Source organism: Dromiciops gliroides, chromosome 5, assembly GCF_019393635.1.
Source record: "Dromiciops gliroides isolate mDroGli1 chromosome 5, mDroGli1.pri, whole genome shotgun sequence".
In the NCBI taxonomy this organism is placed as follows: domain Eukaryota; kingdom Metazoa; phylum Chordata; class Mammalia; order Microbiotheria; family Microbiotheriidae; genus Dromiciops; species Dromiciops gliroides.
The window spans coordinates 78,114,588-78,141,340 of NC_057865.1; positions in this window are offsets into that span (position 1 = coordinate 78,114,588).

A 26,753-nucleotide genomic window follows, 5' to 3' on the forward strand; every position below is an offset into this window, starting at 1 on the left:
TTTAGATGATTGCTTTTTTGTATCATAGATTGATATATAGTAATACATATTTATAGTTTTTATGACAACAAAAATTATTAAAGCACCTTTTTATTGAAAATGTTTGTCACTATTCATAGATAAAAAGGGAAAGGAGCTATTATTTCATATAGTTAACATTTTACTCATTTACAAATATTATACACAGATAATTATAATCAGGATAATTTTTTAAAAAGAATGATAACTTGGTACATTTCAAATGGTTCTAATTGTAAATAAAAATAAGCTGTAGTTTATTGTGATTATTTCATGGGTAAAAATTGCATAAAATCCATTATTAAGCACCTTGAATATTAGAGGTCATATGACTGGATGGATATATAGTTGGCTTACTAATCAGGGAAGCTGGTGTTCAAGTCCTCTCTAAAAACATGCTCTCTCAGTGATTGTGGGCAATTGACTGAACCTTTCAGTGCTTTTAGGCAACTCTTTATACTTTAAGTTGTAGTGAAGGTACTGACCTGCATTTTTAGAGGATTTTTACTCATTTATGAGTACCTCAGACCAAGGAAATTATACCTACCACTGGATGATGATGATGGTCATTGTGGTGATGTTGATGTCATTGAATAAAGAACTTGGATGGTCATATAGTGAGAATGAGCAATAAAAGTAGATGTACAACACAGGTCCTCCACTGAGACTCCAGGAAATATTAAAAAATCCGGAGGAGGTGGGGCAGCTAGGTGGTGAACTGGATAAAGAACCGGCCCTGGAATTCAAATCTGGTCTCAAACACTTGACACTTACTAGCTGTGTGATCCTGGGCAAGTCACTTAACTTCCATTGCCCCGCAAAAACAAACAAACAAACAAAAAACTCAGAGGAGGGTCTTCAATTCATTTCCTGGGTTACATACATCTCTATCTCTGTCTCCATTTCCATCTCAATATCCATCTCCTCCCTCTTCTCCTTCTTCTTCTCCTTCTCCTTCTCCTTCTCCTTCTCCTTCTCCTTCTCCTCCTTCTCCATCTCCTGCTCTGTCTCTATCTCCATCTCTGACTCTATCTCCATCTCCTTCTCTGTCTCCATCTCCATCTAACTATACTTATGCTTAGACTTAGGCCTAGGCACATGCACACATAGACACAAACACAGATACAAATATAGATGGATAGCTTATACACTTCAGGGAGAATTTATGAAAGGACATTTACAAGAATAGCATTGGGTGATTAAATGTGGATGATTTTTGATCTCCACTAATGGAGGAAATATGCTTATCCATGGATACCTTAAATCAATTAATCACTCTATATCTATTTATTAATCACCAATTATTCATATATAATTAGATTATATGTTATCTTTTCATGTCTAGACATTTTTTCATAACTGAGTTCTAAGCTTCTTGTGGACAAACACTATGTTTTATTATTTTTTATATCCTCCTTAGCATTTAGCACAGAACACCACAGGAATCTGTTGTTCAATAAATGTGTGTCACTTGGATTTGACTAACTTTGAAATCAATTGACATCAGCAAAAAAAATTTCAAGCCCTATAGCAATTTCTGAATTTCAGACAATTTTGTTAAAGAACATATAAAAACTTCTCTTATACACATCCTCCACTAGTCCTTTCTTTATCCCTCTTGTTAATGGCCTCATGTCAAAAGTATTTAGTATTCTTTCTGTATACAAACACACACATCATGTTGACTTCTATGTTATTTCTCTGCAGTATATTGTAAGCTTCTTGAGGGATGAGACTAATTTATTTTTTCTTCTCCCCACCACCTAACACTCTGTTTTGCTCATCATAGATTAATGAAGTAAACATGGATTAATTTTATTCTGGTCTCATAATAGACATCAGAGGACATTTAAGAGAAATTTCAGAAAAAAAATCAAGTGATTTATATTCCAATTAGTGACCAAGAATATAAACATTTATACTATGTTATTAACTGATATATCAGGATGCCATCCTCCCTTCACCTCCATGAAATTTTTATTCTTTATTAATTTCAATATGATTTTCCATTTTTTCCATCTGTAGACACATGACTGAATGTGTATGTACATGCATATATACTTGTTTGTGATTACTGGTTATGCCTTCCAGAAATGGATTATGAAAGCAAATTAAAGGCATGGAAAAGGTTGTTGTCTTATTTGAGGAAACATGAGCAATGTAAGTAAATCTTTGAAAATAAAAAAAACAAGAATAAGGTTTATAAAGGCAACAAAGTGTAGTCTTCAACACAAAAAGAAGTTTTAAAAGAAAAAAGGGAAAAAAGAAAGAGAGATTAGAGGTAGAGCAGTAGAGATGCAGAGAAATAAAACAACAGAGACCAAGAGAAGAGAGAGAAGGGAAGGATGTCCTGAATCATAAATAGGGTTTATTCTTTATCTAAAATCTTTTTTATAAAAACCTAAATGAGAATAAGTGGCTATCCCAGAATAACCACTACACTAGGGTGACTAGGGTGATGGCTCCTTCTACAATGCATTTTTTTCCAATTAAAAGTAGACTATAAAAGAGGTAACCTCAAGTGATGGGCCATTACTATATTACTTTGAGCATTTCTAAGCTTGTCTGAACATAACATAATACTACAGAATGAAACAAGCGAACTAAAATGTGCCTTTTTCTCCTCCTTGTATTATTTGTTGAGTTTCTTCATCCTTCTTCATTGTGTACACGCAACAAAATAAGGCTTAATTTGCAATACCGTGTACAGCTAGTAGGCCTTTATCCTTCCAGGATTGTACTGGATCAACTTCATAAGCAAGTTTTATGATTTTATTGATCCTATTTCTGTAGAAAAGAAATGCTCATGTTATGGACAAATAAAGATAGGGACTGCAATTATATAAAGATTTTATTCTTTGGATTAGAGAAAAAACTGTGGTTTACCAATAGAAACCCCGAGAAACCATCTCCTTTTTTTGTCAGTTGTTGTTCACCCAAAATAGAGATTAAAATAGACATCTAACATTTTTGAATACTTTCATCTGGATTTTATCATAGTCAGTGTGTATAAATCCTTTTATCCTTTTTCAAAAATCTCATCTTAGAGGGAGTCATGAAGGGGACTTTAGTTTGTAAGGACAATCTATAAGTCAATTCCAGCCTTACGGAATTGCTGGTGGATACCAAGAGGCTAAGTGACTTGCCCATAGTTATAGAAACTGACATGGGTCTCACTCAGGATATGAACTGAGGTCTTCCTTACTTTAAGAGCAGCCTGAACTTCTTTCCACAATGCCACACTGACTCTGTTATAATCATAGATTGCTTTAAGCATGACCCCTGGATCATGGTTCCAATGTGAATACCCTTTTGACAGATGGACAATTTTAAGGAACAAATAATCTTTTTGACAATTCAGATGTCACCCTCAAAGAAATGCCACCTCTGGACTTATGCAGAGTGCTCCATCTTGGGCAAAACCTAACACCAAAGGAAGGAGATTCAGACTTTTTTTACACTCTCAATCAGGGACTTTGCATTATTTTGTGGATCATTGATTCCTTTGGCAGTCTGGTGAAGCCTATGCACCCCTTATCAGTAGAATGCTTTTGGATGCATAGGAAACTAATTATATTGAAAAATAGATAACATTTTTCCCATTCATGTTTACTGAGCTCCACTGTAAACTTACTTGCAATCACCCTGCTCACACTGAGGAAAATTTTAAAACTTGTATCTAAGATGCTCAGTGTACAGAATACTTATAAAGTATGAGATAGCTATTTTCTATGACCTCAAAAATGCTTAAAATGAAAAAGCTCCACAATCTATTATTAACAATTATTTAGAGCATAAAATAATAATCAATCACCTCATATGCTACAAGATGGTAAAAAAAAAAAAACCCTTTTAGAACTCTAGAACAAGTAGTTCACACTCATCTCAGGTCTGTATTTTTTGAGCAATTCAGAGTTCAAATCTTCTGGCTATCCAGGCATAAGATTTCAGTTGTTTGAGTAGCAAATTCTTCCTATTGGTAGTACCCTTTTTTCTGAGAAAACATTATGAAAACTATGTCTTTATGGACAAACAGCTAGGGTTTGGGATTCCTGAACTTACATGGTAATCATGAAATCTGGAAATGGTCAGGGACTAGAGCTTATCTAGGTAAGCACATATCATTCCTGCGGGCAGCTAGATGGCACAGTGTGTAGAACACTGGACCTAGAGTGAGAAAGACCTTATTTCAAATCTAGCCTCAAATGCTTACTAGCTGTGTGAGTCTGGGCAAGTCACTTACCCTCTGACTGCCTCAGTTTTCCCATATCTAAAATGAGGATAAGAATAGTACCTACCTGCCAGGACTGTTGTGAGGATCAAATGAGGTAATAATTGTAAAGTGCTTAGTACGGTAGCTTTTACATAGTAAATACTTTATAAGTACAGTAATCAAACTGACCTCCTTACTACTTTCCACTCTTTTCTCACTAAAGGGCCTGCTATTCTAAAGTCACATACAAAAGGTGATTCTAATCATGATTGATGAAAATAAGAGACATTCAGATTCTGCATCTTATGAGTAAAGTTACAACATCCCTAGAGTGTGTAGAAGTTCGGTTCTCCCCTTCATGGTATCCATAAGAAGTTCTCCTTTAGCTAATTCCCTAAGTAAGCAACTCTAGGTATAAGTGTAGTCTATGTCATGGAAGAAATTTGTCTTGTTGGAATCTTCATATGCCACTACTGTGGAGTGAGAAAGTGGTCAAGGCAGTGAGGAGGCCTCCCCTGCATCCAGTTTCAGCATTGTTCCAGCACTTAGCCTTAAAAGGAAACAAGAAAAAGAAAAAACCCATTGGGACTAAGGACCTAGGGTTGTCTAGAAGTTACCCCCACCCTTCAGGTGAGCAACCAAATTAGATTGCCATACTGTTTGCACAGGAACATTATCCACTGGCTCCAAAAGTTTTTTTTTTCCTTGTTTCCTTTTAAAACTCCTTTTTGTGTTGGAGATTACATTTTGTAAGTCACAAGCTAGGTAGCACTATGTCAAGCCTTTGTAAAATGGTATATTGTTTTGCTCAATTGTAGCACTTTGTATTCAGAAGTTTGGAAGAATGTTAATTACTGGATTTGATTCTGAACTGTGTCATATAAACTTTTCCTGACAACTCTTTCTTTTTTGAAGAACTTAGAAACACATTCAAAAAAAGAAAATGAAGAAACTCTCAAATTCCCATCAAAAGTGTTTATTCCAAGACTAGATACTGTATTGTTATTGTATAGAATTAAATAACTTCCAAGTTCACTTCCACATTAGTAGAACCTTATGTGATAATTTTCTTTTAATTACTTTATTTATTTTTAACATTCTTTTCTTTAAATGAGTTCCAAATTCTCTTTCTCCCTCCCATCCCTCCCCACCCATTGAGAATGCAAGAATTATGACAGCAACTGAATATGTGAAGTCATGCAAAATATTTCCATATTTGCCTTATTGGAAGAAAAACAGTAAATATCAAGAAACTTAAAGGAAATGGGGGAAAAAGTATGTTTCAGGAATACCAGGGGCAGAGCAAAGATGGTGAATTAAAGAATGCACTATAGTCAAACTCTCACACATGCTCTTCCATTCAACTTTAAAATAACACCTCAAATTGAAGTCTGGAGTAGCAAAGCGAATACAATGTCAACGTGTGACATTCTTCAAGCCCAAGACAACTAAGGAAGTCAGAAGAGCAGATCCATGACACAGGATTTGAGGTTATCATGGAGCCCATGTGGATACAACACCATGGTGGGAAATAGTGGTGGCAACAGCAGCAGCAGCTTCAGGACCCTCAAGACAGAGATGTTATAGGGATCAAGTAATTAGTCAGAAAGAGGTTACAAATGACCCCAGTGTTAGCCCATGGTACAGGAGAGGGCACTGTTTGGCAAATCCATTGCCTATACTCATTTCTGGGTCACTTTTCACAGACAGAAGAGAACATTTTTGGTCAGTTGGGAACATAGACCCTAAGGAACAGTATCACTTTCTATTCCAAGAGAGAAAGGGCCCTGAGGAGAAGTATTACTAGAAGCTGCAAGGGATCAAATGTCCTTCTTGGGTAAGGGTGGCCACACCTTTACCTTTACCTAAAGCATACTTTATTCACTTTATTTTTTTTGTATGTTTTATTTTGCAGCATAAGAAATATGCAAATATGTTTACATGACTTATCATGTATAATTGATATGCTACTTGCCTTCTCAAGTTGTAGGGAAAGGGTGGAAGGTAGATAATCTGAGTTTCAGATTAGGCAAAAATCTAACTATTTCTAAGAGACCCTATCATCCAACCCACCATGGCAAGGTCAGGAACCAAAAGAGCCCGAACCCCTCTGCCAGCATCTGTTTCCTACTTTGTGTCCTCCTCCCAGAAATGGGAGGCTCCTCAAGTTGATGGGCTGGTAGCCTTGATAGACAGTACCCACGAGCAAACGTCACTTACTGACACCAAAGAAAAACTGTATGGTCTTGCCCTCAAAGGCCTTGTCCTCATGGTGGAGCCTTCCCACAGTAAGTTTCCAGCAGGTGGTGTCATTCCAATCATTACCCATGCTATCTCTCTACTTACATTTCCTGGGTGAAGAATTTTGACAATGTACATATGTCAGGAATTTTTTAGTCATTATGAGGTTTCCAACATGAGCAGCACATCCAGGTATTGAACTTGTATATTTGGTGGCTGCAAGATTTCCTACATTCACCATTGCATGTTTTTGTTTGTTTTGTTTTGTTTTGTTTTTTATTTGGTTTTATTTGGTTTTAAGTGGGTTTTAAGAGGGTTAAGTGACTTCCCCAGGGTCACACAGCTAGTAATGTCAAGTGTCTGAGGCCCAATTTGAACTCGGGTCTTCCTGAATCCAGGGCTGTTGCTTTATCCACTACGCTATGTAGCTGCTCCCAACATTGCATATTGACAATAACACAAAACTGATTGATTTCAAGTCCAACCTTAGTCATATAAGTTTCTGACAGTGAAACAATTATTTCCTCCAACACTCTTATTTTCCTCAATAGCCCAGGAAATCGTTCATCATTGAATGTGCAGTTTCCACTTGGATGTTCCGTACATTGGAATCAAATTCCATAGAACTATATTTAAAGACTCAAGACATTCATTTTCTAAGTTTGTATGATTAGTCCCTAAAAATCTCTACTTGTTATTTTCAGGACAACTCAGGTTAAGTTAAAGGTTTATTGGTGATAAGTACCAATAAATATCTCATAAGGCAAGATTGGCTAAAATCTTTAAATATTTATTCAAAAACATCTCAAAGGGAAAATATCATTCTAAGCCACTGTGGTTTTGTGTTATCTTGAATAGAACATGAATGTAAACCTTAGATAGCTGAATGATGGCTAATGCTAAGCTGTACGGTTAAGCTTACAGTGGGTAAGACTTGCAATATAAAGCCCTGAGTTCAAATGTCTCTTCAGACATGTTTTAGCTGTCTGATCCTGGACAAGGCTTTTAACCTCTCACAGCCTGAGTTTGCTCATCTGTAAAACAAGGAAAATAATAGCAACTACCTCACAAGATTTGGATAGAGCTTTCTAAATCTTGACAAGCTATTATTTTATTTACCTGTCACTGAACAATAGGTCAAACAAATTAAGTTTTGAGTTTACAGATGGTTTCATATCAATTATAGTATTTTAATTATGCAGCATTTATTGAAATTCTATTATCTGCAAAACTCTTCCCCTAAAATAGGTTGATTTATTTATTTATTGATTGATTTATGAAAAACATTTTTGGAGCACCTGTTATGTAAAAAGAATAAAATGAAAGGCATTGTGGGCCATGTCCATAGGTGGAAAAGATAGTCTTTGCCATCAGAGAGATTGTATCTAGATAAAAAAGTCCAAAGGAAGAGTTTAAAACACCTGTTTTATTAGAGGCAATTTTCTCACAGTTGTGGTTTGTATTCTTTATTACCAGAACAGTTGCTTTGTGCCTTTGCTTCTCTCTCCTTTCACAATAACAGATGCCATAATTCATGGAAATTGAAGAACCTTTCCCAAGACTATTAATATTTTGAAGTATGACCCCATAAAGATGGAAAAACCATCAACAGTTAAATAAATGAAGCTCTAATGGTAGATGATAGGTAGCAGGATTGAAATTTAGGTATGGGGCCTTTGTCTTCAGATAACATGGCATGGATGACCATTCATTGGTATAAGGTGGACTATATCTTATCCAGAAAGGTGATAACATGGGGCTAGGATTCACGGGATCTAGATTTGAAACCTAGCTCTGACACCTACTAGTTTTAGAATATCAAGTAATTTACTTAAACTATTTGAGTCTTAGTTTCTTTATCTGCCAAATGTGAAAAATAATAATTACACTCACTTCAAGAGTTTTAAGGACCTAAATTATCTGGAAAACTGTAAGTGCTTTATCATTGTGATCTTTCATTTATCTCTTTATTTGTTTATTCATTGATTGATTTATCTGTACATTCATTTATGTGTACAATCACCATTACTATTACTAGATTACATCCCTTAGTGGCTTTGCAATACTGACATTTGAACAATGCTCTAATGTTTACAAAATGCTTTATATATGCTACCTCATTAAGCCTCATCATAATCCAGTGAGATAGAGAGATGTACCATTCTACTTTTGGTTCTTGTCTCCACATTGTTTTAGGATGACATTGAGGAGCAGCGAGGTGGTACAGGGGCAGTTAGGTGGTGCAGTGGATAAAGCACCAGCATTAGATTCAGAAAGACATGAGTTCAAATCTGGCCTCAGACACTTGACACTTACTAGCTGTGTGATCCTGGGCAAGTCACTTAACGCTCATTGCCCGGAAAAAAAAAGGAATGGAGGTGAACGATGACATTGAAATAAATATTTAAAAAATATATCTGGTTCCTTTTATCATTATCACTACTATCCACAAATAGCTATCGGGGTACAGAAAGGAAACTTCCTTTTAAAAAGGACAGTAAGATAAGGGCTTGTCCAAGTGTTGGCTAACAGAATTTCTCAGGAAAAGTACTACCTTGTTAAACATAAAAAAAAAGAAAGAAAGGAATGTTGTCTCTGTGTGACTAGACTTAGGAATTTTGTTGGTAGACGTGGAATGGATAGTAATGCTGGTTGAGTGACTAAATGTTCCAACACAAAGATGTTACATTGGGAGCTGGTTTCACAGGGATATTTTAGCAATCTCTTTGTCAAAAGAATTAAGAATGGTAATTCAATCTAATTTTGTTTCACAGAAAATGTATATGTCTTTCTAATACATAAACTGATCATTTATCATTTTCTAATACTGGGAGAGATGAGAAACTAACTTCATAATAAAATCAAATTAGGTATTTAAAGTTATGCAATTTTGAAAACAAATCATATTCATCATATGCAGTTATTTAGGCCTAGCCTATAATATGCTACAACTAGGACTCTTTGTAGTTATTTTTATTTTTATAAGCTTTTTATACCTATTACAAGAGAGATAAATTGCTCTCTTTTTGACAGAATATTTTCTACCCACCATGTGATAAAAATAGCAAAGGGCAGAGTCAGTAGATTGAGGCTCGTAATCCATATGTGCCACTGAGGAACTCTGTGACCTCACAAAAAGGCAAAATGCTTTTCCTACCCTCAGGTAACTCATAAACTAAAGAGAAAAATGGAAATAATTATGGGGATTAAGGAATAAAAAGAAATAAGATGAAGGATATAGAAGAGAAGGAAGATCAAGGAGGGAAAAGAACAGAAAACTGAAAACCAAAGAAGAGAAAGACTACTTAAATCACCCATATATTTTATTGGCTATCTCTGATATGCACACATTTTTAATAAAATATTTCATTTATTTCTTTTCCCGTTACATGTAAAGATAATTCTCAACTTTTGTTTATACAAGCTTTCCAATTTCAGATTTTTTTCTCCATCCCACCCCTTCCTCCCCCCTCCCCTAGACAGCAGGTAATCTGATATATATATATATATATATATATATATATATATATATATATATATATATATATATATATATATATATATATGTGTGTGTGTGTGTGTGTGTGTGTGTGTGTGTGTGTGTGTGTGTGTATGTGTGTGTGTATGTATACATGTATATGTATATATGTATATATATATATATATATATATATATACATAATAACATTAAACCTCTTTCTGCATTAGTCATGTTATAAGAGAAAAATCAGAGCTATGAGGAAAAACCTCAAAATAGAAAAACAACAGCACCAAAAACAAAAGAAAGAGTATGGTTCATTCAGCATCTATACTCCACAGTTCTTTTTTTTTTCCTGGATTTGAAGATCCTCTTCCATCATGAGTTCCCTAGAACTCTTCGGTACCCTTGCATTGGTGAGAAGAATATAGTCCATCACAGGATATCAACACACAATGTTGATGATACTGTGTACAATGTTCTTCTGGTTCTGCTCATCTCACTCATCAGTTTTCATGACTGCTGCTTTATAGTAAAGCTCCAGGTTTGGTACCACTAACCCACTTTCCTGTGCATTTTTTTTTTCATTATTTCCCTGGATATTCTTGATTTTTTGTTTTTCCAGATGAATTTTGTCATTATTTTTTCTAGCTCTATAAAATAATTTTTAGGTAGTCTGATTGGTATGGCACTGAATTTAGGTAGAATTTAGGTAGAATTTTCATTTTTACTATATTAGCTCTGCCTATCCATGAGCAATTGATATCTTTCCAATTATTTAGATCTGATTTGATTTGTCTGAAGAGTGTTTGGTAGTTGTGTTCATAGAGTTCCTGGGTTTGTTTTGGCAAGTAGACTCCCAAGTATTTTATATTATCTACCACTACTTTAAATGGAATTTCTCTTTCTATCTCTTGCTGCTGGGCTTTGTTGGCCATGTATAGAAATGCTGATGATTTATGTGGATTTATTTTATATCCTGCTACTTTGCTAAAGTTGTTAATTGTTTCAAGTAATTTTTGAGTTGATTCTCTAGGATTCTTTAAGTATACCATCATATCATCTGCAAAGAGTGATAGTTTTGTTTCCTCCTTGCCTATTCTAATTCTTTAATTCCTTTCTCTTCTCTGATTGCTAAAGCTAACATTTCTAGTACAATATTAAATAATAGGGGTGATAATGGACATCCCTGTTTAACTCCTGATCTTATTGGGAAGGCCTCTAATTTATCTCTATTGCATATAACACTTGCTGATGGTTTTAGGTAGATACTGTTTATTATTGTAAGGAAAGCTCCAACTATTCCTAAGCTCTCTAGTGTTTTTATTAGGAATGGGTGCTGTATTTTGTCAAAAGCTTTCTCTGTGTCTATTGAGATAATCATATGATTTTGGTTAGCTTTCTTATTGATGTGGTTGATTATGTTAATAGTTTTCCTAATGTTGAACCAGCCCTGCATTCCTGGTATAAATCCCACCTGGTCATAGTGTATCATCCTGGTGATCACTTGCTGTATTCTCCTTGCTAATATCTTATTTAAGATTTTAGCATCAATATTCATTAGGGAAATTGGTCTATAATTTTCTTTCTCTGTTTTTGCTTTGCCTGGTGTTAGTATCACCATCATATTTGTATCATGAAACGAATTTGGTAGAACTCCTTCTTCACCTATTTTTCCAAAAAATTTGCGTAATATTGGAATTAATTGTTCTTTAAATATTTGGTAAAATTTACCTGTAAACCCACCTGGCCCTGGGGATTTTTTCTTGGGGAGTTCATTAATGGCTTGTTCAATTTCTTTTTCTAATATGGGTTTATTTAAGTATTTTATTTCCTCTTCAGTTAACCTGGGCAGTTTGTATTTTTGTAAATATTCATCCATTTCATTTAGATTGTCAAATATATTGGCACACAGTTGGGCAAAATAATTCCTCATTATTGATTTAATTTCAACTTCATTCATGGTAATATCACCTTTTCATTTTTGATACTGGGAATTTGTTTTTCTTTCTTTTATTTATTCAAATTAACCAATATTTTATCTATTTTATTGTTTTTTTTTCATAAAACCAGCTCTTAGTTTTATTGATAAATTCTTTAGTTTTCTTCCTTTCAATCTTAATAATTTCTCCTTTAGTTTTCAGGATCTCTAGTTTGGTATCTTATTGGGGATTTCTAATTTGATCTTTTTCTAACTTTTTAAGTTGCATGCCCAATTCATTAATCTCCTCTTTCTCTTTTTGATTCATGTAAGCATTTAGAGCTATAAATTTTTCCCTAGGCACTGCTTTGGCTGTATCCCATAGATTTTGCTATGTTGCTTCATTATCATCATTATCTTGGATATAGTTATTGATTGTTTCTATGATTTGTTGTTTGACCCATTCATTCTTTGGAATGAAAGGTTTTAGTTTCTATTGATTTTCATTGGCTCTTTCTTACATATAATTTTTATTGCATCATGATCTGAGAAGGATGCATTTACTATTTCTGCCTTTCTGCATTTGACTATGATGGTTTTTGTGCCCTAATACATGGTCAATTTTTGAAAATTTGCCATGTACTGCTGAGAAAAAGGTATATTCCTTGCTATCCCCATTCAATTTTCTCCAGACATCTATCATGTCTAACTTTTCTAGTAATCTATTCACCTCTTTCACTTCTTTCTTATTTATTTTTTGGCTAGATTTATCTAATTCTGAGAGGGGGAGATTCAGATCCCCCACTAGTATAGTATTACTGTCTAATTCCTCTTGTAACTCATTTAACTTCTCCTCTAAGAATTTGGATGCTATACCACTTGGTGCATACATGTTTAATATTGATATTACTTCATTCTCTATAGTACCTTTTAGCAAGATGTAATTTCCTTCTTTATCTCTTTTAATGAGATCTATTTTTTGCCTGTGCTTTGTCTGATATAAGGATTGCTACCCCTGCTTTTTTTACTTTAGCTGAGGCATAATATATTCTGCTCCAGCCTTTTACCTTTACTCTGTGTGTATCTCTCTGCTTCAAATGTGTTTCTTATAAACAACATATTGTAGGATTCTGGTTTTTAATCCACTCTGCAATTCACTTCTGTTTTATAGCAGAGTTCATCCCATTCACATTCACAGTTATTATTACTGTCTATTCCTCTCCATTCTATTTACGCCCTTTGTAATTTTCCCCCCTTCTTTCACCCTATTCCACCCCACCGACATTTTGCTTCTTACCCCTGCCTCCCCCAATCTGCCCTCCCTTTTTATCACACCCCTCCCTTTTCTTTACCCTTTTCTCCCTTGCTTTTGCCCTTCCTTCTATGTCTCCCCTTTTCTCTTTCCCTTTTACTTCCCTAAAGGATGAACTAAGTTTCTTTATCCCAGTGAATTTATATCTTATTCCCTCTTTGAATCAAATCTAATGAGAGTAGGGTTGAAACAATGTTCACCCCTCCTTTCTTTTCCTCTATTGTAATAGGTTGATTTTCACCTCTTTATATGATGTAATTCACCCCATTCCACCTCCCCTTTCCTCTCCTCCCCATAGACTCCCTTTTTAACCCCTTAATTTTCTTTGCATCATCACCTTAAAGACAATTTATATTTATACCCTCTGTGTAAAGTCCTTCTCTCTGCCCAAATACATTTACAATTCTTAAGAGTTATGACTATTGTCTTCCCGTGTAGGGATGTAAACAGTTTAACCTAATTGAATAACCTTTTTCCCTCTGTTTACCTTTTTAAACTTCTCTTGAGTCTTGTATGTTAAGATCAAATTTTCTATTCAGTTCTGGACTTTTCATCAGGAAACATTGAAAGTCCCCAATGTCATTAAATGTCCATCTTTTCCCCTGAAAGAGAATGATCAGTTTTGCTGGGTAATAGATTCTTGGCTGAAATCCAAGCTCCTTTGACTTCCAGAATGTATTCCATGCCTTGTGGTCCTTTAATGTTGAAGCTGGCAGGTCCTGAGCAATCCTGACTGTGGCTCCATGATATTTAAATTGCTTCTTTCTGGCTGCTTGGAGTATTTTCTCCTTCACCTGATAATTCTGGAATTTGGCTACAATATTCCTTGGAGTTTTCCTTTTGGGGTCTCTTTCAGGAGGTGATTGTTGGATTCTTTCAATGATGATTTTATCCTCTGATTCTATGATATCAGGGCAGTTCTCCTGAATAATTTCCTGGAGTATGGTGTCTAGCTTCTTTTTCTGATCATGGCTTTCAGGCAGTCCAATGATTCTCAAATTGTCTCTCCTGCATCTGTTTTCCAGATCAGTTGTCTTTCCAAATGAGGTAGTTCACATTTTCTTCTATTTTTTCATTCTTTTGATTCTGCTTGACTGATTCCTGGTGTCTCATGGATTCCTTATCTTCCAACTGTCCAATTTTAATTTTTAAGGCATTGTTTTGTTAAATGATATTATGCACCTTTTTTCCATTTGGCCAAATGAATTTTTTAAGGCATTGTTTTCTGTAGTCAATCTTTGTGCTTCCTTTTCCAAGCTGCTGATTCTTTTTTCATAGTTTTCTTGTTTTGCTTTCATTTCTTTCCCCATTTTTTCTTCTCCCTCTCTCAATTGATTTTTAAAATCCTTTTTGAGCTCTTCCAGGAAAGCTTTTTGTTCTTGAGACCAATTCACCTTCTCTTGGGAGGCTTCACATGCAGGCAATTTGAGGGTATTGTCCTCATCTGAGTTTGTGTTGGCTTCTTCCCTATTGATACAGAAGCTCTCAATGGAGAGGGCTCTTTTTTGCTTCTTACTCATTATTGCAGCTTGTTTATTTATTTTTTAAGTTGAGGTCTGCTCTGGGGGCACCAGGGTCCCTGTTTTGGGTTTCTTGTGCAGGGGTATAGGTGCTGTGTGATGGCTTTTTACACTGAGGCCTTTATGGTGTGTGCAGTTTGCCTGCCCTGTACTTCCTGTCTGAGCATGCTAGGATCAGTGGCCCTAGTCGTGCCTATCCTATTGTTGGCCCTCCTGCTGGCAACTTGCCCTCTCAGGTTGGTGCAGGTAGGTTTTTCCACTGTCCTGCTGGGCCACAAGATTTTTGAGCCAGGATCCAGGGGCCTCGGTTGTTTGACTGTGGCCCACAGGTTCTTGCTGACTTGCCCTGATCCCCTTGATGCTGGGCTGCTGCCCTCTGCTGTGCCTCCCTTTTGCCTGAGTCAGACCGACCTTCCCTGAAGTCTTCTAAATCATCTCTGGTTGGAAGACTATGTCTCTCTGTCTCTTTGCAGGTTCTGTAGTTTCAGAATCCATCCAGAGGCTTGATTTAATGTTCTTTTTGAGGGAATAGAAAGAGAGCTCATACAGCTTGCTGATTCCTCTCCTCTCCTCCATCTTGGCTCTGCCTCCCAAACAATCTGCACACATTTTTAAAAAATTGAATTTAATTTTTCTGTGATTATAATAATCAGCTGATTTCTAATTATACGTGAATGATTAAATAGTATGTAATAGTAATACTTAATGCATGGACAGGGAGAATGATATATTACTTTTACAGTTTTCTATAATGGGTCTTTTATTTATTAATTTTAGCACACGTGTTTACATGTAGTTTGTTATTTCTAGTCAGTAGAAAATATTTGGTTTTTCCTTTCTGTAGTGTTTTTTTAGACCCATTCTTATTTTTTCTTTCTCTGTTCCAAGAATACACACACACATTTGATGAGTATATGTATTACTATTGGTAATGTACTTTTCTTTTATCCCAACTAAAGAAAAAAAAACTTATTCCAGAGGAGAGAATTCTGATAGATCTGAATGGCATAGATTGCTTTTTCTCCATAAGCCATAGGATCAAATGGCTCAATAGGCCAATTAGTATAGAATATTCATTTCTCTACTTAATGTTATTGTATTCATTTCAGAATTTGATGTCTATATTATATTATTTAGCCATTACTCCTTCATATGCCACCAATTGATGCTATGATGTCCTGGAACACCTAACAGGTAATATGGCTATCAGTTTTTTTCTCAGAAAGTCAGCTATTAACATTATTTTACATTCCCATCAATTGGGGAATGGCTGAACAAGTTGTGGTATATTAATTTAGTGGAATACTATTGTGCTATAAAAATGAGTGGGAAGATTTCAGAAAAACCTAGAAAAGCTTAAATGGACTGATGCTGAGTGAAGTGAATGGAACAAGAAGAATATTATACGTAGTAACAGCACCATTGTGTGATGATCAGCTGTGATAGACTTAGCTCTTCTGAGCAATACAATGATCCAAGGCAATTCCAAAGATGATGGAAAATACTTTCCACATCCCGAAAAAGAACTGTGGGATCTGAATTTAGATTGAACCATAATATTTTTTTCTTTTTACTTTTTGTGTTTTTTTTTATTTTTTGAGGTTTTTCCCTTTTGTTCTAATTCTTCTTCACAATATGACTAATGTTGAAATATGTTTAATGTGATTGTACATATATAACTTATATCACATTGCTTGCTGTCTTGGGGAGGGGGAGGGAGGAGAGGAAGAGAGAAAAAATTTGGAACTCAAAATCTTATAAAAATTAATGTTGAAAGTGATATTCACATGTAGCTGGAAAAATAAAATACTATTAAGATTTTTAAAAAGGGAAATAAAAGAAAATTTAGAGTGGCCAGAGGAAAATGACCTAATATGGTAGACATCTGGAAACCATGCCATATGAAAGCAGGGGATATTTGCCTGGGGGAAAATAGAATTGGTATTGGGCATGGACACATAAACTGCATTTAAATATCAGAAGGACTATCTTGTGACAGAGAGATTACAAATATTGTCCTTTATTCCCAAGGGCAGGATTAAGATCTTTAGGTGAAAGTTAGAGGGAGACATAGTTCAGCCTAATAGAAAATTTTATAACAATTAAAGCTTGGTCAAAATTGTACACATTTACTCTCTAATGAAGTAAAATCCCGTCATTAATGAAAGTGGTCAGGCAAAGTCTGGATGGATGACTTTTAGAAATGGTATAGAATAATGCCTTGAATGGGAGCAATGAGGAATGCAGGGTGGGTGAGATTAACTTTCCTATTCCTAAGATTCTGTGAGTCTTTGAAACAAGTAACATTCAAAAAAAATAGAATAGCTGTTGCTATGAAAACTATTTTGCTGGTGGAAAGATGCATTTTTAATTTAAGTGTTTTGTGATATTTCTGAAAACAGAAAGTTGTTCTCGCTAGTCACACAATGACTCAGGATACAGATGTTTGAAGTCAGGCAACTCTGGGGGACTTTTTCAAATAGACAAGAACTTTCTGACATCCCATTGAGCCACCCAACGGTGCATGCCTCACAGCTTCCCCCTGCTGAATGGACCACATAGTGTGGCCAAATCTGTCAAATGGCAATATAAAGCAATGTTCATCGAGTTCAGCATTTGCATTTATGACAATGGCAGATGACTTGACTTTTAGTAATGTCTTATGAGCACACTTTCACTCTAAGTATAATAGTCAGTGATGTGGATCTCACCCACAGGGAAAATATCTTCATTTGATCTATTTCTATCTTGAGGTGGTGGGGGTTGAGGGGAGAACATTGCAAAGCAACTTAGACCTTGCTCCAAAACATTCAATTCTAGTTCACAACTAATACTGAGTGAAGGATTGACAGATTCTTACTCATCAGAACTTTAAAAAGTTAGTAGATCTACTGATCTCTCATCACTGGGGATGTGACTTACATACACACACACATGCACACACACACACATGTACACAACTACATTTAAACCTTGCCTAATATAAGATGGACTGGGAAGTCACTGAGTTAAATGCTAATATGATCTTTACTCTTATTTGATACCTACCCCCTATCTTTATTCAAAGTTGTTCCAAAACTGTTTTAGCCCCTGCAATCCCCATATGGATAATAATTATTATTATCACTAATAATGATACACATATATATGTAATGTGTCTTTGTGTATGTAATAAATTAATAATTGGTTGATTATGTTATATACATTCACAGATATTTGGTTCTAAACAAGCCAGCTTAAAACTTTCAGGGAATTCTAACCAAATAGACACACATGTATTCTATACATATACTTAGTGTGCTAAAACTTTTAGTGTAATCTCAGGTCACTAAAGGTTAAAAATGAACTAAGACTTTTATTATGCCCTGTATATGGATATGGATATCTATAGAAATGAAGCAAGACACATTTATCTTAGGGTTGTAGAATCTGTTTATTTATTTATTTTTGTTGTTGTGTGTGGTTTTTTTAATTGTATGTTTTTGGTTTTGGCCGGGCAAAGAGGGTTAAGTGACTTGTCCAGGGTCACACAACCAGTAAGTGTCAAGTGTCTGAGGCTGAATTTGAACTCAGGTCCTCCTGAATCCAGGGCTGATGTTTTATCCACCACACCCCCTAGCTGCCTTCTGTTCAATCTCTTAAAGAAAACCCAAAGTCCATTCCAAAGGACTCATGATGGAAAATGCTCTCCACACCCAGAAGAAAAAACTGTTGAATCTGAATGCAGATTGAACCATATTATTTCTACTTTTTTTTATTTTTGAGGCTTTCCCCCTTTTGTTCTGATTCTTCTTTCACAACATGACTAATGCAGAAATATGTTTAATGTGATTGTACATATATAATCTATATCAGACTTCTTTCTGTCTTGAGGAGGGTGAGGGGAGGGAGGGAATAATTTGGAGCTAGAAATCTTATAATAATCAAATGTTAAAATATCTTTACATGTAACTGGAAAAAATAAAATACTATTAATATTGAAATAAAAGGAAATCCTGTAGCCCCAGTGTTTAGCTGATAATTGTTCATGAGACACCTCAGCCAACTGTAAAAATATCCTTCAGCAAATTTCACTAGGAAATGATAATAATCAATTACAATAATAAAGTGTAACATATAGTGCTTTAAGATTTGCAAATGGTTTTACACATTTTAATTCATATTATCTCCCTCCTCCGAACAACAACAACAATAATAGCTAACTGTATAGAGTGCTTACAATGTGTCAGGAACTCTGCTCCATACTTTACAATTATTATTTCATTTGATCCTCACAACAACCCTGGAGGTAGGTGGTAATATTACACTCTTTACAAATAAGGAAACTGGGTAACAGAGATTTAACTGACTTGTCCAGGGTCAGAGAGCTAAAAAGTATTTGAGGAAGGATTTTTAACTCAGGTCTTCCTGACCTCAGATCCAATGCTTTATCAACTGTGCCTCCAAGCTGCCTCTATAATAATCTTAACGTATTGCCATATTTTTATTTCTCTGATGTGACTACATATTTACTTCCGTCACCTGTTTAGAAAGCATTTGCTTCTAAATGATTCAAACTGGGAACGTGGACCCATCTCAAGGATGTATGAGAGAGAAGTTCAATCTTTCAATCAATGGTAATTTATTAAGTGCCCTACCATGTTCTAGGTCCTGTACTAAGTGCTAGTGATACAAAGAAAAAAAAATAAACAATCCCTTCCTTTGTGCATATGTAAGTATATATATATATATATATATATATATATACATACATACATACATACATACATACATTTCACGAGGCAATGGGGGTTAAGTGACTTGCCCAGGGTCACACAGCTAGTAAGTGTCAAGTGTCTGAGGTAGGATTTGAACTCAGGTCCTCCTGAATCCAGGGCTAGTGTTCTATCTACTGCTCCGCCTAGCTGCCCCTGTAAGTATATTTTAAAAGGTATATAGCTCTGATTCTTCTCTTACAACATGACTAATGCAGAAATACATTTAATGTTATTATGTATATATATACATATATAAAAATATATAAAAATATAAATATATATATATATATATATATATATATATATATATATATAAAACCTGCTGTCTAAGGGAGGGGGGAGGGAGAAAAATCTGAAATTGGAAAGCTTATATAAACAAATGTTGAGAACTATTTTTAAAAAGGCATATATAAATGATACACAAAACAAATATATAGTAATTAGTGGAAAGAGGTAATAGAAAATATAGGGATGGGAAAAGCTTTATGTTAAGCTGGTAATTGAGGTCATCTTTAAAACAAACTGGGGCATTCAAGGTGCCACCTCAGTAAATACTTTGTGTAGTAAACCATCCTGCAATTCCTTATGATCCTTCCAATCTCTACCCTGTGGCTGCTGAATATCGTATGGAATAGCTTTTTCAATATATAGGCATATTTTCTCTTACCCTGTGTCTCTCCACCTCCCAACATGACTTGAGGCAACAAGTCACTTCCTAAAGAACTTTTCTTTCTGCAGTATTGATAGTGTTTCTGTCCCTCCTTTCTCCTCCCAAGGAATTTGAGAGCAATGGTTACTGAAAGTGATTTGTAAAGCTGTAATAGAGACTTGGGGAGTATGACACATGAGGTCAGTCTTTTTAAAGTTGTTTCTTGGATCCTCTGAGTTACGGGGCTCTATTGTTTTATTTCACTTTCACCAGAGACTAATATTGTGACTTACACCTAATTGGCTCTAAATAAATGTTTGTAGAATTGAATTTTCTCTCCCTGACATTGCCAGATATGTAGCCTCATTTCAAATTCTGGTAGTAGTCTACCAGAAGGTGAAACTAGTCTTTTCTACTTATCCATCCAACAACCATATATTAGTTGAATGGTCGTGGTTCAAAACATTGCAAGATTATGTTACTCTCTTACACACTGGGTGAACATCAGTTGGTCACAGTCTTCCGAGCCTGTTCCTCATCTATAAAATGGGAGTGATAATCTTTACCTCATAGGGCAATGGTCAGGACCAAATGATGTCAGTAAAGCCTTTGGCAAATTTTGAAGCACTCTTTGTCCTATTATTTTTCTTGAAATGCCCTTGGCTCCCAAAATAAAATTTATGAATGAACCCAAAGATAAGTTCAGTTCTGGAGCTTTATTATTATTATTATTCCCAGTAAATAATATAAGTAATAAGTAATGCTCTTTTCTACCATATTTAAGTGAGGTCTCCATCCCTTATTCATCTCTGCTTACTGTGACTCATACCTCCAGTCCTATTCAGTGGCAGAGCAGAGAGAGTGCTTGGCCTGGAATCTGGAAGCCTCATCTTCCTGAGTTCAAATATGGTCTCAGACACTTACTAGCTAGGTGGCCCTGGGCAAGCCACTTAACCCTGTTAGCCTCCTCATCTGTAAAATGAGCTAGAGAATGACGTGGCAAGCCACTCAAGTACCTCTGCCAAGAAAGGCCTGAATGGCATCACAGAGAGTCAGACTTGACTGAAACAACAGAGCAACGAGAAAAGGCACCTCCAGTCATCAAAGATTGATATGTTCAGTCTAATAGGGTGAGTCCATTAAGATACTGTCTATATAGGATTTTCACATCTTGTGGATCTTTTAAGGAATAAAGACACTCTGATTGACAATCAGGTTTGCGACACACTGAAGATGACATTATTAATGAAAAATCAAATCATGGGCATGATTTGAAAAAACAACAACAGAGTAAATGTGTCATTGGCAATATAAATGAAGTTTTAGCTCTCTAGTAATTTGATTACTGCTTAGCCAGAAGTACTTAGTAGTCTGTGGCTATTATATACTTGTATCCTCATTTAAGACTTGCCAGCTGGGGCCAGTTTTCATCTGGGAATTGTAAGCAGCTGTCTCTGTGGAAAATAAAAGTGTGTCACTTTAAATCTTGAAGCAAAGCCTAAGAAATGTCAGTTTTCTGCCACAGCAGTACAGTGACACACATTTCTTTTGACCTGAACATGTCTCATCAATTCATGCTCATGAGAAAATGACATGTTAGACTTACTTGATTCCTGCTCTATAACCAATCTCTCACATAAAAAGATTATTTGATTGTCTCTTCAGTGACCTCTCTGTAAGTACAAGACCTCCACCTCTGGCTTGCTAATGTCCTAAAAGGTTGATGGAATTTATGAACAGAATGCCCTCAATATTCCCCTGCCCCTCCTATACGACTGCATTAATTGCAATCTAATCAATTTTAATTAGTTGAGCCAGATCACTTCTAAAATGCATTTCATCCCTCTGTTGATAGTTCTTAATTTAGATTAAATAAGTCTCATTTTCTTTTGGGTATTTTCAGACCCAAGTACACATCTGCTAAATCAATGTAATTTCTTTCTCTCCCATTGGCTTTTCAGCCATCCTAAATATATTGTGTACTGCTGTGGTTCTGTGGGTATGTGGAATGTCTCAACTTTTAATAACCATCTGCAGTGTGAGCCCCATGATTACCATATTGCTGCCTGGACTCTGAGATGTTTTTTTTTTTTAACTTTTCTGTCTATGACTACTCCTTTACTCTTATTTGACTTCATTCTAATGCTCTGACCCTCCAAGGTTCAATAAGAAACTTCTGAAGGAACAAAGGGAAATAAGTTGTTCCTATCTTGGATAGATTGAACTCTCCACCTTCAGAGGGCTTCCCTGTGAGGGTCAGGTGCCAACCCCAATCCCTATCCTTGGTCCCCTGAATCAAGCTCATCCTTTTCACAGCTTCCCATTCCTTTATCCCTACCAACAGACTTTATAGTGATTTTTCATCATTAATTCTCAGAACAGCCCTGGGAGGTTGTTAATGCTTGCCTCATTTTATAGATGATGAATTTAAACTCTCCTATAAGCTTTTCTAAAGAAGGCAAATGAAGCTATTATTTAACATCTCAACTTACGGTCCATCCAGAATTGAAGGGCACTCTGCAGTTTGCTTCTGATAGAGGAAAAATAAATACTGATGCTGATAACTGTCCTCTTGGGATTTTATGATAATGCAACATAAGATAGATCATTAAATTCTGTACTGTAAGAAAAATCATCTAACATCCTAAAGAAAGGCTTGGGAAAATGTATAAATGTATGGGAAATGGGGGAAAATTATGATAATGGTGATGATGATGATTGTTTAATCAATCTACTTCGAGAGGACATGTATAATAAAACAGATACAATACTCCATTATTGAGGATCAGGCTTTTGATTGAAGAACCCTTTCTTTACCAGTGCCTCATTATGGCATGAAGGTGATACTAGGTCCTTGTACCAGTACCAGCAGTACTAAGTTTTCCTCTGTCAGTAACAAACTATAGATTGCCCTCAAAATCTGGAATGGTTATTTGTCAAGATTCTAAGTAACAGCTTCTTCCATTTTTTATTAGAAAAAAATTTCTAAAGAGAGATTAAATTCATTATCTCTATCATGCCAGAAGAAAAAAAAAGCTTTGCAAAAGCCTGGCAATTATTGGCAAATATAGATGGATAGATAGACAGATGATGGGTGGATTTGTATGTATATATGTGTGTGTTTATGTGTATATTTATATCACATATGTATATATATGTATGTATATATATATATATTCATATATATCTATCTATATCTATGGGGAGAGAGAGAGAGAGAGAGAGAGAGAGAAAGTGAAAGTGAAAGTGTTCAGGGACTTGGTACATTCTGTAGAAAAGGTTCATCATCAGGTTGGCTGCAGATTAATGGGGTTTTCAGTTATTGTGACTCTGAAAAGTTGTACCAAATCATAGAAAGACATACTGAGTCATGCTTTAGTGGAAGGAAAAGCTTTTATTTTTTAAATCTGTACTTTCTTTGGAATAGGGGACTAGTGATATGAAATCCCCACCCTGGATATAGATTGACAACTCATCTGTAATTTGTTCTCTAACAGACCTGCCTGTAATGCCTTGTCACAGTGACTTAGTCCTTATGTGTCCAAGACAGTTAAACTTCAAGTCTTGCTTACTGTAATACTAGCCTTTTATCTAATATTCTATGCAAGACCGATATCAAACTCATCAATTCTAGGATTTCTCTCAAAAAGGCTGCTGATATTCCCTTAAAACCTACCCATCACTTTCCCTGCTCTACCTAGTCCTTTAGCATGAGATTCATTGTAGTCATTTCTCTTTTGCAACCCCCATCAAATAGCCACCTGGATAAGGTTTAGTACAGGGTATTGCTGTTATTATTGTTATTACTGTCTGTGTCATTTTTATTTTTATACCTATGGGATACAACTAATTTTATATAAGTCCCTGATCTCTTGTCTTAGAGTGACAGTTTTCAATAGCTTCCAATTTGAGGGTGACTTACAGCATACAAGCTTCCATTTGGATGACTCAGAGGTCACAGATACTCTGGAACTATCCTTAAGGAACTACTTGAAAATAAGACAGTGTAAGATTTGGACGGGGATGTCTCATAAGGGATCATATGAAAGTGTAACTTCAAAATATTACTCAGTTTCTGACAATGCAAGCATACTGAGGTCTCTACTGCCTAATCCAGAGACATTTAATAGTAGATTCCCTATTTAATAGAATTTTGAAGTTATTAGTGTGTTATTTTTTACTTTTGTTCCTCTAACATTCTAGTGTTAATTTTAATTACATGCATACTCCTTTTGTTTATCTAAGGCATATGATACATGTTACATATCCTTCCCATAAAACAGATGCTGTGAAGAAACAAAGAGGCCTGAATTGATTTTTATGACAAAGATATTGAAACCTTTCAAGATGGATAAACTTTAAACAGGGTCCCAGTAGAGGATTTTTACCTGATTACAAAATTAAAACCATTTTTACCAAATGCTATACTTTCAAAAAACTAAATGACAATATTAAGTGGATTACATTTGTATTGTTACTTAATTTGTCACTTTAGAATTTTTATATATCAATCTATAATCCTCAGTTTTCTAAAACAATGGGAATATAATATATGTCTTTCAGAATGGGATTTAATGTTTAAAATCATCTCTGGTGGCTTTACAGGGTGTCATTTGTGAAGTTTTGGGTTTTTTAAACTTCAAATTTGGCCTGAGATATATTTCTAGGTAAGTCCATTAACCTGTCTACCTCAGTTTCTCCAGATGTAATATCAGGATAATAATAGGCAACCCTGGGTAACCCTACATACCAAAGTTGTTGTAAAGATTAAATGAGATGGGGCAGCTAGGTGGCACTGTGAATAAAGCACCAGCCCTGGATTCAGGAGGACCTGAGTTCAAATCCAGCCTCAGACACCTAACACTAGCTGTGTGACCCTGGACAAGTCACTTAACTCTCCTTGCCCTGTCCCCCCCCAAAAAAAAAATTAAATGAGATAATAGTTATAAAGTTTTAAGCCATATGCTGGGCGCATAGTAGGCACTTAATAAGTGTTTGTTTGTTTGTTTGTTTCCTTTCTTCCTTATTGAAGGCTAAAACTAGACAAAGACTAAAACAAAAACCAAAACCCTCAACTAAGGGAATTCCCTATATATAGAATATGTCTCTCCCCTCTCCCAATCTATTTTTACTTTATTTTAAAATATATTTTTCTGTCATATCACTTCAATGTATTTTCAGAATTAGATACGATTGTTTTGACTTTTTTCTCCTTTGTTCTTTGTTTTATTGCTCTGTGTTCATAAAAGACCCAGATACAGAATTCATTTTCTCTGTTCTTCAAGGACTATGGTTTATCTACTCTTCTGTGTTTTAGGTTGGTGTCACAGCGACTGGTAGGGTCAGTGACATTTTGCTTGCTTCCGGCCAACAACAGCATAATTTAAGATGATGCTTTCTCTTACTTCCACTTGGGTGGGTGAAAAGTGGTCACATCTTATCACCACCAATCCCTCAACAACAACAACAACGACAACAAAAGAACGTGAAAGGAGCCTGTTATGGTTATTGTGGTTTTTCTTCAGATTTATATGAACTGATTGCTTCCTTGAGGCCCAAATTCTTTACCAGTAAATTTGGTCTGTTTCTTCACATTTTGATTTATGAAATTCTGCATTGTACTGGTAGAGGAGAAAGAAAATTTGCATAAACTGATTGAGAATTTCAATTCAATTTAATATTCAAGTGCCTACTATGTGGCAGGTACTGTGTTGGGGACTTAAAACAGATAAAGAAAGACAGTCCTTGCCCCCAACGAGCTTATAATCAAATGGGGGAAGACAACACAAAAAAGAAAAGCACAGGGTTGTGGGAAAACCAAGGGATATCCTTTTCAATGGAATTGAAACCAGGCAGAGCTACAGATGGATAGTGAAATGAGTCTTCCCTTGCAATAAAGAAAAAAATAATGAAACAAAACAGACACAATGAAAAAAATGAAGTAGAAGCAAGAAAAAAAGTGTTATGTATATGTGTATATGTATATATGTGTATATATGTGTGTGTGTGTGTGTGTGTGCATACAGATACACACACACATACACAAAACTGTAACAACATAAACAAAAAGAAAGCAAAATGAAGCCAAACACAGGGCAGGTATAATAACGATTCTTGGCTCCAGGCAGTATATGAGGAAGTATCCCTTTTAAATAGGATTGTGGTACAGAGAACAGAATAATAGGAATAGAAGTTCACAGTGTTGAAACACAGAGAAATGCAATTATTATGTCTGTTTTGTTTAACTTTTTTTTCTATGTTGCAAGAGAGAACTCATCCTCCACAGATTTTCAGTTTATTTTAGTGTTGTCTTTGTACATTAGATGGTAATCTCCCTGAGGGCTGGAATTATCTTTGTTTCTTTCTTATTTGTATTGTCAGTACTTATTGTAATGGCTGACACATTGTGGATATTTAAATGTTTATTGACTATTTTTATTCATTGTTATTGAGTAAATATTTGGAAATATTATTGATGTAAAATGAATGAATGAATGGAAAGTGGTAGATCCACATAGGAATATCCATTAACAAAACTTTATTATGACTTACTAGGGATGGAAGAAAAAAAGATGCCAACAATAATGGTTCATGGCTCTTATTGCCCTTGGCCAAGGGCAGTACACGGTGGTACTGTTTGATTG